At 38.8% G+C, this 12629-nt stretch overlaps 1 long non-coding RNA gene across 1 annotated transcript; it reads right to left on the bottom strand.

The window, feature by feature from the left end:
* Positions 1-1711: 1711 nt before the first annotated feature.
* Positions 1712-10562, bottom strand: LOC145521247 (uncharacterized). Its single transcript, XR_014065262.1, has 2 exons — positions 9822-10562; positions 1712-5033 (listed from the first exon to the last, which is right to left on the bottom strand). It is a non-coding gene; the product is annotated as an uncharacterized LOC145521247 (long non-coding RNA).
* Between the last annotated feature and the right edge of the window lie 2067 nt (positions 10563-12629).

Below are 12629 nucleotides of genomic sequence, written 5' to 3'. Positions count from 1 at the left end.
ATTGCCCAATGGAATAAATTTTATCATTTATAATTATTATTACTTTGTATTATTTTGTATTACTTCTATTATTTTGTATTTTCATGTGCTTATAGACAATTTTCATCTTTCCTTTCCTTTTAGTTTCCTAATGTGGAATTTCTGTTTCCTTCTTTCTTTCTTTTTCCTATAGATATAAAAGAGTTTTTCATATTCATTCCATTCAGTAGATGTGTATTTATCAGATATTCACTGAAAAGCCTGGGCTGGTGTTGTAAACCTGAGAGTTTCAGCCTATGGGAAACATTTCAAATCCAGTAACAGATGTGGTCACCTATGGGGGGAGTTCAGAAAAGAAGGATAAATGGATCTAGGACAAAATCCAGGGAAAATGTCTCATTGAGAAGTTGGGTAGAAGAAGAAAAGTCAGTGAAGGATACAAAACAAGAACTGTTTACATAAGGTTGAAAGAATGCCCAAAGGATATGGTGTCACAACAAGAGAAGAGACTGTATGAAAATGGAGAAAGAGTTCAGTTCAGTTCAGTTGCTCAGTCATGTCTGACTCTTTGCAGCCCCATGGACTGCAGCATGCCAGGCTTCCCTGTCCATCACCAACTCCAGGAGCTTGCTCAAACTCATGTCTATCAAGTCAGTGATGCCATCCAACCATCTCATCCTCTGTCATTCCCTTCGCCTCCTGCCTTCAATCTTTCCCAGCATCAGGGTCTTTTCCAATGAGTTAGTTCTTCGCATCAGGTGGCCAAAGTATTGGAGCTTCAGCTTCAGCATCAGTCCTTCCAATGAATATCCAATGAGAAAAGGTTGGTAATGTGTAATTCTGCTAACATACATAAAAAATGTCTGTGGGGTTTGGCTGCTTTGAAGTCACTGGTGATCTTAATATCAAAACAGTTCTACTAGAAAGCAGGGGTGGTAATGGTGCAGAAGCCAAACTGGAGTGGGCTAATGAGTGAAAGGGATTCCAAACAACAGATGTGGCATGCAGAAACACTTCTTTCAAGTAGCTTGGCTGTCAGAGAGGAGCAGAAATATAGGGTAGTTGCCAGAGGAAGGTCTGGGTCATGTATGAATATATCAGTTCACTTTGATGGATATGATTCAATAGAGGAGCAGCTCTACTGCAGGAGAATGATGAGAAAACCAAAGGAGATAATTTTTTTCAGAAATCAAAAGTCAATTTGTTGTAACAAAGGACTGACTCTTCTGGGATATCTCTGACCAATGTCACCATTGTGACAGTCCAAATCTCATGACCAGTTTTCAATTCTCCTTTTATTAGATACAGTTAACACCATGGGCTACTTATTCCGTCTACTCCTTGACTTCCATGACATCCCTTCTGATTCTCTTCTGTCCTTTCTGAATGTATCTTCTAACCTTTGGGGCATGGGAGGGCATGTCTTCTTTGCCCACTCAGTCTTGGTGCATTTCAGGATTTCATCTCTGGTTCATTCTCCTTCTCATTATACATGTGTCCCAAGGTGATCTCTTTCAGTCTTACGGATAATATACAATTTATATGTCAATGGCAGGCCCCTTGAAACCTAGTTTCAATCCAATTGCTTGAGAGACACCTTCACCCAAATGTCCCAAGGGTACCTAAAACTCAAGAAACTCAATCTGAGCTCACCACTCTAAGATTGGCATTCTATCTTCTGTTCTTTCAGTTAATGACCTTGTCAACTACCAACTGTCATATCCAGAAGCCCTAGTCATATTTTACTTCTTATCCCTCCCTACTCATATGCCAGGCTTAACCATATTTCATTGCTAACTTGAAGAAATCATTACAGAGGAAAGGGATGAAAATAAGGGAGATCTGATCTTCTTTTTGAAGAAAGAAGCAAGGTTATCCATTTAGACAGAGTGGAGAAATATGTGATGTGCTGGCTGGAGGTGACTGAAGGTTTGATATTCTCATGGAAAACTAAAAAGAGAGCTGGGGAGGAAAACATAACAGGAATGACAATGTTGATACCACGTTGGAGCCAGTGAAGAGGAAGGCTACTTATTGGTATCCTGATATTAATAACAAAATTGAAAAATGAGTATTCTCATCTGGTAGTTTCTAAGGTATACTGGAAACTTTCCGACATGTACCTTGAGGACAGGTTACAGGTGAATCTTTGGGCTCTACTTTGTTGCTCAGGTTGTTAGTTTCAAAGGTAGAAAGCCAGCTCAGAGGTGGGTAGCATCAGCACTGTCTGTAGGGAAAGCAAACAGTTTAATTTCTGGGTATCAGTGAGTTTACTTGCCTGAAATATCCCTTCTCTCATGCTTGTTGATGCTCTAAATTTGCCTAAAGGAAAAATGCTTGAATTCTGAGATAAGGTTTAAAAATTAGAGAGCATTTCATAAGAACTTGAACTTAACAAAAGTTTATAAATTGGTTTTTGAAAATAAATGGAGCCAGATATCATCTCACTTTTAAGTGGTGAAGCAGTAGTTAACTATATATAAGTCAAGTCTCTTTGTGAGAGAAGCAAGGAAAACAATTACTGATTACCATTTTTCATTTTTAAATGAAATGTGTGAGCTTCTTTTCTAAAAATTCTCAGAAGTGCATCAGATTATAAGGAATAGAAAACAATGTTGATACTTATCACGCAGGTTTGAGAACAATAATTTGCCAGTATTCATGTCAGTATTTTTCTGCATCACAGACATGTCACCAAGAACCTTTTGATAGGTGACAAGTACCAGCTCTTTTCAAAGAAAATGTTTGCTCTAATTTTTGTTGATCAAAGGTATCCAAAAGATACACACAAAAAATCTCCATTTGGAATTACTGAAGTAATTGGCCAAGTTGAGCTTCCTGTTTACATCCAGTACTCAAATATTAGTTCAAAGTCAAATATGCTAGGGAAAAATAATTTCTTTTCAATTGTAAAAAGCATAGCTGCCTACAAGATGCACTTTTTGGTACCTGTCATTCTCATATTCGCAGAGAACAATGGCTCCCACTTTTTACTGCATCTTTCTTGTCTTGCCTCTGAACAAGTGGTAAAGAATCTGCCTGCCAACACAGGAGATACAAGAGATGTGGGTTCGATCCCTGGGCCAGGAAGATCTCCTGGAGGAGGGAATGGCAACCCACTCCTGTATTCTTGTCTGGAGAATCCCATGGACAGAGGAGTCTGGCAGGCTACAGTCAATGGCGTGGCAAAGTTAGACGTGACTTAATGACTGAGCACAGGCTCAAAGCACAGTCATGTGTGTCTTAACACAAAATCTCAGATGTGGCAAATGTGACAAGAAGCATGGAAAAACTCAAATATCTAAAGAGTTTTTGGTAGGTAATTTAATATCTATAAAAATGGATGTTAAAATAATGAGTCAGTATGAGGAAGTTATTTTGCAATTAAAAATCCTGTTATTATGTAGGATATTGAGAAGAGTTTTCATTCACCCTGGCTTCAGGGTGGAGTTCTGGGCCTTGATGTGAGGGATGATGAAGCAGACACCAGATCCCACAGGACAAAGCAGAGATTCCGATTCAGAGAAGACAAGGGAGAGTCTCTCTTATAATCAGGGTAGCAGATATACTTCTAGCTTCTGGAAATGAGCTATTTACTTATTTATTTATTTTTATAAGGCAGGGGTTTGATCAAAGGAACAACTTGCTAGATCCAGGGAACAAGCTGGAACAACCAAACAGCCAATTAGGCCAGGCCACCTTAGACTTTAGAATTCCTGAGTGCCTGGGTGACAGAGCCATGAGGAACAGAAGCCAGGTAGAACATGCAGTTTCTTTTTTGTACAATATCCATGTCACTATACTCTTTTACAAGTTCCAGGTCATAGCTTTCAGAAAATGTAGCTTTCTGGGCCATCTTTCCTGGAAAAAATTGTGTTTCTGCATTTCCTTCCTCTAGTTCTCATGATACAAGTTTCTATAAACACATTTAAGGAATAGAGAAAAACATCAATTTATAAAACTTTATTCTGTGTCCCTGGGTACAGATACAGAATATGAAGTTTATAAACTACGTATAGGTCCTGAGCTTTCCACTGGGCAGTCAATCACAAATGTCTACTTTCTTCAGTCATAGTCACTCTGAATGGTCCAGGGAACCTCTCTTTCCTGATTCCTTAACCTGTGTGCTGCCTTGGTGCAGACACTCATACCCTATCCTGAGTCCTTGGGTAGCCTTCACTACCACCATGCATGTAGCTTTCCACTCCTCTACAATCTAGGTGTGTGGCTCACTCAACTCTCTAAGGGAGGGTATGACATAGAATATATTCTTATTCTTGGAGTAAGAAGTACTAACAGATAAAATTATAAGAGAGACACTTAATCAGATCTGTCCCAGTTTCTGAGAAAAATTGCTACTGGTTTTCATGACTTAGAGGAACAAAAAATAAATAGGAAGCATGGAAATGGTATACATTCCCTGAGCACTTCCCTAATATCTTTATAAACAACAGTTAAAACTGTTTCTTTAAAACTTTTCATTCTAACTCAACTACATGGGTAGCTGAGACATGAAAAGACATGTTTGAAACAGTATGAATTCTGCTCTGACCAATTCTCATTTTCCATTTCCTAAAGCAAGAACTATGGGGAACTTAAAGGTAGTTGCTTGTCAAAGGAAAATTTGGAAATGAGGACTTGAGCCATGTTATGCAATCAGTCACTTCTTTCAGCAACAAGTACTGAAGGCAGTGGTTAAAAAGTTGGAGGAATATTTTATTATCCACTATTAACACTTTAACTCAGATTACTTAAGGAGAGAATAGGGCATTAAGGGTGGCATGAGTTTTAATGAATAAGAGAAACCAAGCTGGTGCTTAAGACAGTGTGTGGTCTGGATGAGGTTCCACACCAGAGACAGAGCTGACCACAGAAGTTCAGTTCAGTTCAGTTCAGTTCAGTCACTCAGTTGTGTCTGACTCTTTGCAACCCCATGGGCTGTAGCATGCCAGGCTTCCCTGTTCATCATCAACTCCCGGAGCTTACTCAAACTCATGCCCATTGAGTCACTGATGCCATCCAACCACCTCATCCTCTGTTGCCCCTTCTCCCACCTTCAATCTTTCCCAGCATCAGGGTCTTTTCAAATGAGTCAACTCTTCACATCAGGTGGCCAAAGTATTGGAGTTTCAGCTTCAGCATCAGTCCTTCCAATGAATATTCAGAACTGATCTCCTTTAGGATGGACTGGTTGGATCTCCTTGTAGTCCAAGGGACTCTCAAGGGTCTTCTCCAACACCACAGCTCAAAAGCATAAATTCTTTGGCGCTCAGCTTTCTTTATGGTCCAAATCTCACATCCATACATGACTATGGGAAAAACCATAGCCTTGACTAGACGGACCTTTGTTGACAAAGTAATGTCTCTGCTTTTTAATATGCTGTCTAGGTTAGTCATAACTTTTCTCCCAAGGAGTAGACCACCGAAGGTCACTGAAAATGCTAAAGGGGAGGTGGTGGGACTCCAAAGATGCCCCTCAGGCTTCACTCCAGTTCTCCAATGTCTCAAGTTGCAGAACTTACGGTCTAAGAGATAAGAATTTTATGGGCTATAAGACACTACCTTTCAACATTTAACACTTTATGATTCCAAAGTTTCATTAGCCGCTCTTCCTAAACTTTTGCCTAATGTATAAACCAGTCACACTTTTGAAAGGAAGCAAGAAATAGATTTGTTGATGTATCAAGCATGTTGTCACCCAAATCCTGTGAGAAAAGAGTTATCTTCTTATTTGATGGGTGAAAATAGAATCACAGAGATAGCCATTTTACCTAGTACCTCAGAACTCCATGCAACAAAGCTCTAAGGTCTAATCCCAAAGCGCATGTGCTTTCTATCATATCATGATACTGCTATGAAAAACCCACCACATGTATCACCCACAACACAAAGACATTTCAAAGGGGACATAGATGGCTTTAGAGAAGTACATGAGCATTCTGAAATTAAACCAAATCTGAGTGCTTGTGTGATTTTGGGGGAAGGGACAATTTATAATTTTCATCAAATTCCCAAAGGATTAAACCATAAAATTTGAAGAACCACTGCACTCAGTGTATTTAGAAACTAACAGCCATATTCTCCTGCAGTCTCACCATATGGCATGCTGAGTTTATTCTCAACATACTCAATTTTCTCCAGAGATAAGAGTAAGGCTGGAAACCTTAGAAAGAAGAAGGAGATTAAATAATAATGAAATATACAAGAGTCCATTTAGCTATGTGTGCTGTTTGGCAGCTGCCCATATAATTTCTGGTTATCGGTACACCCCAGGGGCTATTGCAGGTTCATTAATATACTTTCAGGCTGGAAGATCCTTTGAGATCATAGAGTCCAATGCCCTCAGTTTATAGATGATAAAACCAAGACCTAAAGGGCTAGAGTGACTCACAGATTGTCATATATCCTTTTACTGGCTTGATAATGGACTTCATATTTACCCAGCAATCAGTCACTTTTGGCCATCATCTGTGCCTCCATGGTTAGCCAAAGGAAGGAGAAAACATTGGGCTCATGTTCAAACTGCCCCTTCCAGTTCTAATATTGATCTAGCATAACTAGATACTATTTAGTTTTTGAGTTCTAATCAGATTTGTACGGTGGCACCACAGCCGTCTGGCACCAGTATGGTCTGCAGACGATGGCAGGAAAAGTTGACATGAGGCTGAGGATTCTTGTAATCCAAATTAGTAAACCAGAAAAAATAAGATGCACTTCTTGAATGCAGCTTAATGCGGCAGACTGTGTCAATTTTGCTAATATAAGCCAAGTTATAATGATAAAATCAGTAATTTAATTAGTCTGTTGCAAATGAAAACATTCTATCTACACTATTATTTGAATGCATTATGATTCTATTGATTTTCTTCTCAGTAAAAATGTAAGAAGAAACTTTTTTTTCAAAAGTCCATTTTGAAATCTTTGTGTTAAGAAGAAACTGCTAAAATAAATTGCATTTTTAGACTGCACTATAAATTTCATATTGGTTCATTTTGATGTATGCTCTGACCATGGTCATCGAATATGCTCCATTGGTACTGAAATAAATTAGATATTTGAGATAAAAAGGCTGCAGGAATATTCATTTAAATTAAACGGGCAAGAGGCCTCTGTAGAGAAGACAGTTCTGGAAGGAAATCCAAGGAAGTTCTATGCACTGTGAGCCTGGGCAAATCATTGGCCTTTCTGGACCTTTGTGTTTCCTCCTACAAAACACTAAATTCTGTGTTATTTTTAAAGCTTATGCCAACTCTAAAGTTTTATGTCTGTGATCCTATCATACTATTTTATCCCTAGATATGAAGTCAAGAAACCATACAAACAACATTTAAATTCAGTTCAGTTCAGTTCAGTCGCTCAGTCGTGTCCAACTCTTTGCGACCCCATGAATCGCAGCACGCGGTTATTAAAAATGAATTGTTATAATTACCAAAGATCACAAAGAAAGTGGAGATTGAAATAATTAAATCAATGTATTTTGGTTGAGGTCCTGTATTTAAAGAAAGAGTTTATTATTAGATTATTATTATTATTAGATTCTGATTCTAGAATCCTAGAACCAGAAGGAACTCTTAGAGGCCATCACTTAATACAATTCATGATAGAAATTTCCTCTAAAGTATCACAAAGACATAGTGTTTATCCTTCGTTTGTAATAATTAACAATGACCAAAACATCAAGTTGGATGAGGTAAAAAAATTAATCACTGTATGTGCAACATGAAGGTATTGGTGACCCTGAAAGAGCAGTTTCAGGGAGCAATAGGGTGAAAGACTGATGGGAGGCAGCCCAAGAGAGGCGAGAAGAGGAACCAGAGCCTGAGTACTGATGACTGTTTAGAGAAGTTCTACTCTAAAGGGGAGCAGAAAAACTGGGGTGCAGCTGGAGGGGAAGGCAGGGCACAGAAGAAGTCAAATTAAAGATGGGAGAAATAATAGGTTTGCACACTGTGGGAATGATCTTGTAGAGAAGGACAATTCTGATGATATAGAATGAAGAGGAGAAAACTGGTAGAGCAGTGTTCATGAGTAAGTACAAGGGAAGGCGATCCAGTGACCAGCAAGAGCATGGGTGAGTCACCTCAATAATGTGAGCACAGAGAAGGGGGCCAGGTGGTTCTGTTGATGGACTCTTCAGAAGTTCTCTTCTGATTGCTATTGTTTAAATGAAATAAGAAAGAAGGAGATCAGTTCAGAGACAAAAAAGAGGATGTATGGAGGTTCAAGACGAGAGGGTAATGGATGAATGATGGACATACAACACAGCTGCTGGAAAGTGCTAATGACCCCTTTCAGTTAATGGTCATGAACTGAAAGTGAGGCCATTATCATGGTATATGTTTTTCTCTAGAAATATTAGATTGCTAGGGATCCTGCATAGACAGAGGGTTGGATTTAGTTTCTGATGGAATTGAGGGTATAAGCTAAGGAGTAATTTTGATGAAGAGCCATATAATTAAGCTGGTAGGAGGGAATTAAAGCTGTGATGGGGTGAGGGCAGTGAGAAGGTGGTGGGATCAAGGGATTGTAGGTTCCTGGGCATTGCTTGAATTGGAGTAATAATAATAAACGGAGCAAGATGGGAAGACAAACGGTAGTTGGGGATGCAAATAGGATTAGGAAGGGAATGCAACTGTTGGTAATTCGAAGGTTAGACTAAAACCTCAAGGGTGGTTGTGGCAAAGTAAGGGCAAGATAAGCTCCAGATATTTTCTTCTGCAGAAGCTTTCCCTGAGTTCATCTTTCCTCTCCTCTTGCCTTTGAAGTCTCATCATATTTCATCTGCAATTGCTTCTGACTCGACTCTACTTTGCATTTATTATTATTCAATAGATATGTTTTGGAGTATAAACTCCTTGAAGTGAATGTGCCAGATATCTTCATATCCCTTAGCACCTAATGATTCCCTGACTGCACAACTACATGCAATAAAAGCATAATATACATATCTGTTAAATGAACAGACATATAAGTAAATAATAACAGTCGTAGCTAACACTGTCTCTCTGTGCCAAGCATTCTCCCACGTGCTTTATATAATGTTACTAAACTTTAACATCCTCCTGGAGATACATGGGAGAAGGCAACGGCAACCCACTCCAGTACTCTTGCCTGGAAAAATCCCATGGACGGAGGAGCCTGGTAGGCTGTAGTCCATGGGGTCGCTAAGAGTCAGACACGACTGAACAACTTCACTTTCACTTTTCACTTTCATGCATTAGAGAAGGAAATGGCAACCCACTCCAGTATTCTTGCCTGGAGAATCCTAGGGCTGGGGGAGCCTGGTGGGCTGCTGTCTTTGGGGTCGCACAGAGTCGGACACGATTGAAGTGACTTAGCAGCAGTAGCAACAGATACATGATGCTTATAATACATGTACAGTAACTGTGAGAAGACAATGATTTAACTGACTCACATGATAAGACTGTAGTCAGGAGATGTGCATCAGCGAACATGTGACAGGCAGGGGGCTTCTGGCTGAAGAAGGTCAGGGATTTTGTATAGTAGGGTAGGCAAATGAAATTGAAAGATGCTTGTTCCTTGGAAGAAAAGCAATGACAAACCTAGACAGTGTATTAAAAAGCAGAGACATTACTTTTCCTACAAAAATCCATATAGTTAAAGCTATGGTTTTTCCAGTAGTCATGTTCCGATGTGAGAGCTGGACAATATAAAAGGCTGAGCACCGAAGAATTGATGCTTTGGAACTATGGTGCTGGAGAAGACTCTCGAGAGTCCCTTGGACTGCAAGGAGATCAAACCAGTCAATCCTAAAGGAAATAAACCCTGAATATTCACTGGAAGGTCTGATGCTGAAACTGAAGCTCCAATACTTTGGCCACCTGATGTGAAGAGCTGACTCATTGGAAAAGACCCTGATCCTGGGAAAGATTGAAGGCAAGAGGAGAAGGGGTGACAGAGGATGAGATGGTTGGATGGCATCACTGAGTCAACAGACATTAGTTTGAGCTGGGAGATAGTGAAGAACAGGAAAGCCCGGGCATGCTGCAGTCCATGGGGTTGCAAAGATTCAGACATGACTGAGCGACTGACCAACAAAGTGCCAGCAAACTTTTTCTATAAAAGGCCAGAGAGTAAATATATTTTTAGTGGCCATATGGTCTCTGTAGCAACTAGTCAACACTGCCATTGTAGAATGAAATCAGCCACAGATAATCCATAAAGGAACAAGGGTGGCTATGTTCCCATAAAACTTTATTTACAAATACTGAAATTTGAATATCATATAGCTATCATGTGTCACAATATATCCTTCTTTGGATGTTTTTCAACCATTTAAAAGTGTAAATGGTCCCAGGTAGTACAAAAACTAGTGACAGGTCTTTAACCCAAAGGCTATATACAGTTTGCTGACTTCTGGGACAGAAAAAATTCCTCATGGTTTTGGCTTAGGCAGCAGTTTTCAGTTGATAGAAACTCAGGTTGGTCATTGTTCTTGTTCTCATGCTTCTTGCCCTAGGGTTTTTGATATAATCCCATAACCATCTGAAAAGTATTTCCTGAAAACTCTTTATTAGCTCGTCAAAACTCACAGGGTTGGTAGATGCCAAAAAGAAAGAAAAGGTAACGAATAAAGAAGGTAAGTTCGGGAAACTGAAGACTCTATTATGTCTATGTTAGTTATTTTACAAAAGCAAAGACTAGAGAAATTAAGTGACTTTTTCAACTAACAGAGCTGGATGAGAACTGTGGACTTATCTGGTCCTCATTCCTTTGGCCACCCTAAATACAATGATAAGTCATGCTAAGGATTAATTAATGCCTTGCTCTGAATGTGCTCATAACACTTCATCTGCCATGCACACAGAATGTTCTGTATGTATTTATTATTTGAATAAATTAAGTCACATTTAAATAATGGCATGGTGAGAGAGTAAGTGTTCAGTGCCATCTTAATCAGTGGGGTAACTTAGGCTTTTATGCAAGGCAAGGGTACTCTACTAACCAGCTATTAAAAAGCAAAATGCACTCTTTCTGAACTAGTACAAATTCCATTTGAGTAAACTAGCCCATTATCTGCCATAGCTAAATCTCCAAAAGCTGTGACAGTAGAGAGAAGGAAAAAAACAAAAAACCAAGTCTCTGATGGGTGAAAATTTCCAGGTGAAATACATTAAATGACCTCAGCCCTCCAATTTCAAGTTTCCTCTCCATAGCCCAAATTTCATAAAATACAGGGTAATTTCTACAGCTAAGATTAGATTCTAATGGACACAAAAAGGCCTATTTTCCAAACACATGCATATGTTCCCTCTTTTCTACTTGATCCACTTGACTCACCTTTGATGAAGTACTTGCTCTTCCCTGTATCCCTCTGTTTATATAAGGACATAATGAAATGGAATGATGTTCGAAGAATGGGGTTATTTTAGACACTATTGGAAGCCATTATGATCCTTTGGCTGCATGAGGACAAATCTCTAGCTAAAGAAGGGAACTGTGCATCTGGCAAAGAATGAACACCAATCAGACCTATTTTAGCTTTACCAGGATGACTTTCCTTTACATTAAAGGAAAATCTGTAATCAGAATGTTTTTGGCGTTGTATTTTAAGACCAAGCAGAAAGATATAAAGAAATCTAGAAGAGTCATAGTTTTTCAACTGAAAGTTTCAAGTATTAGGAGAATCGATTTTACCCCTAATAAGATTGATACATTATTAAAGTTTATTTTTTAAAAAATCTTAATTCTCTTTCATTCTATTCAGTGGTGGCTCTCCTTGGTTATTACAGTATCAACAGGTATTAACTGCCAATGATGGATAAGTAATAAACCATGCTGGAAAAAAGAAAACTAATTATGTTCCTTTTGCTTCTTCACAACAGGAAATATGCAGTTGCTTATAAGAGCAGTTAAATAAACAGTAATAATAATTTTAGCAATAATAAAACTCTGTATAAATGCAAGTCTTGGTTTTTTTCCCCTCTCCTTTTCCGTGTTGCAAATTTATCACTTCCATCTGCTGAATAAACAGATACATTTCTGGGTTATGATGTTTGTTACACAAAACATTTCATAGGCAAAGGAAAGCAGGGAACAGTTCCTGATAAAGGAATTCATTCTAAACAGCTCCACGCCTGAGTACACACATAGAAATTTCAATGACTTCAGGAAATACCATATGCAGATATTCAAGGATGTTTTAAAAGGTTTAGTTCCAGAGATGCATTCCTATATCCCTTGCTGAGCAGAAATGCTTTCATTAAAGGCTGCCTTGTCTATGTTATAGTTTTAATTATAAAGGAAAAAGCAATGACTGATTTTTTTTTTTACTCTGATATTTTAAAATTCCCCAAACATGAAAAGGTCACCCTAATTATCCCTGATGAGAGAGGACCGTGGCTCTCATTTCTTACTTTTGGTAAACGCCACCTGGGACGGGTTTCTGGGGGTTTGGTTAGTGTGAGAAACAATAGATGATTAAACACAGCCACCAGTGACTGACAGCTGTTTCCTGACATTTGGGTTGAGTCATGAGGGAAGAAAACCAAAAGGGACATGGGAGCAGGTTTACACGTGCTCCTCAATTATTCTTATGAGATTTATATAGCTCCATAAATGAACACTATGCTGTAATAAAAAAATACGTCAAAATCAATAGAAATTCTGTTTAATTTTTTTACCTCTTG

The sequence above is a fragment of the Giraffa tippelskirchi genome, chromosome 9, assembly GCF_054371585.1.
Source record: "Giraffa tippelskirchi isolate mGirTip1 chromosome 9, T2T-mGirTip1v1.2.pri, whole genome shotgun sequence".
In the NCBI taxonomy this organism is placed as follows: Eukaryota; Metazoa; Chordata; class Mammalia; order Artiodactyla; family Giraffidae; genus Giraffa; species Giraffa tippelskirchi.
This window is presented reverse-complemented; position numbering and strand designations above follow the sequence as displayed.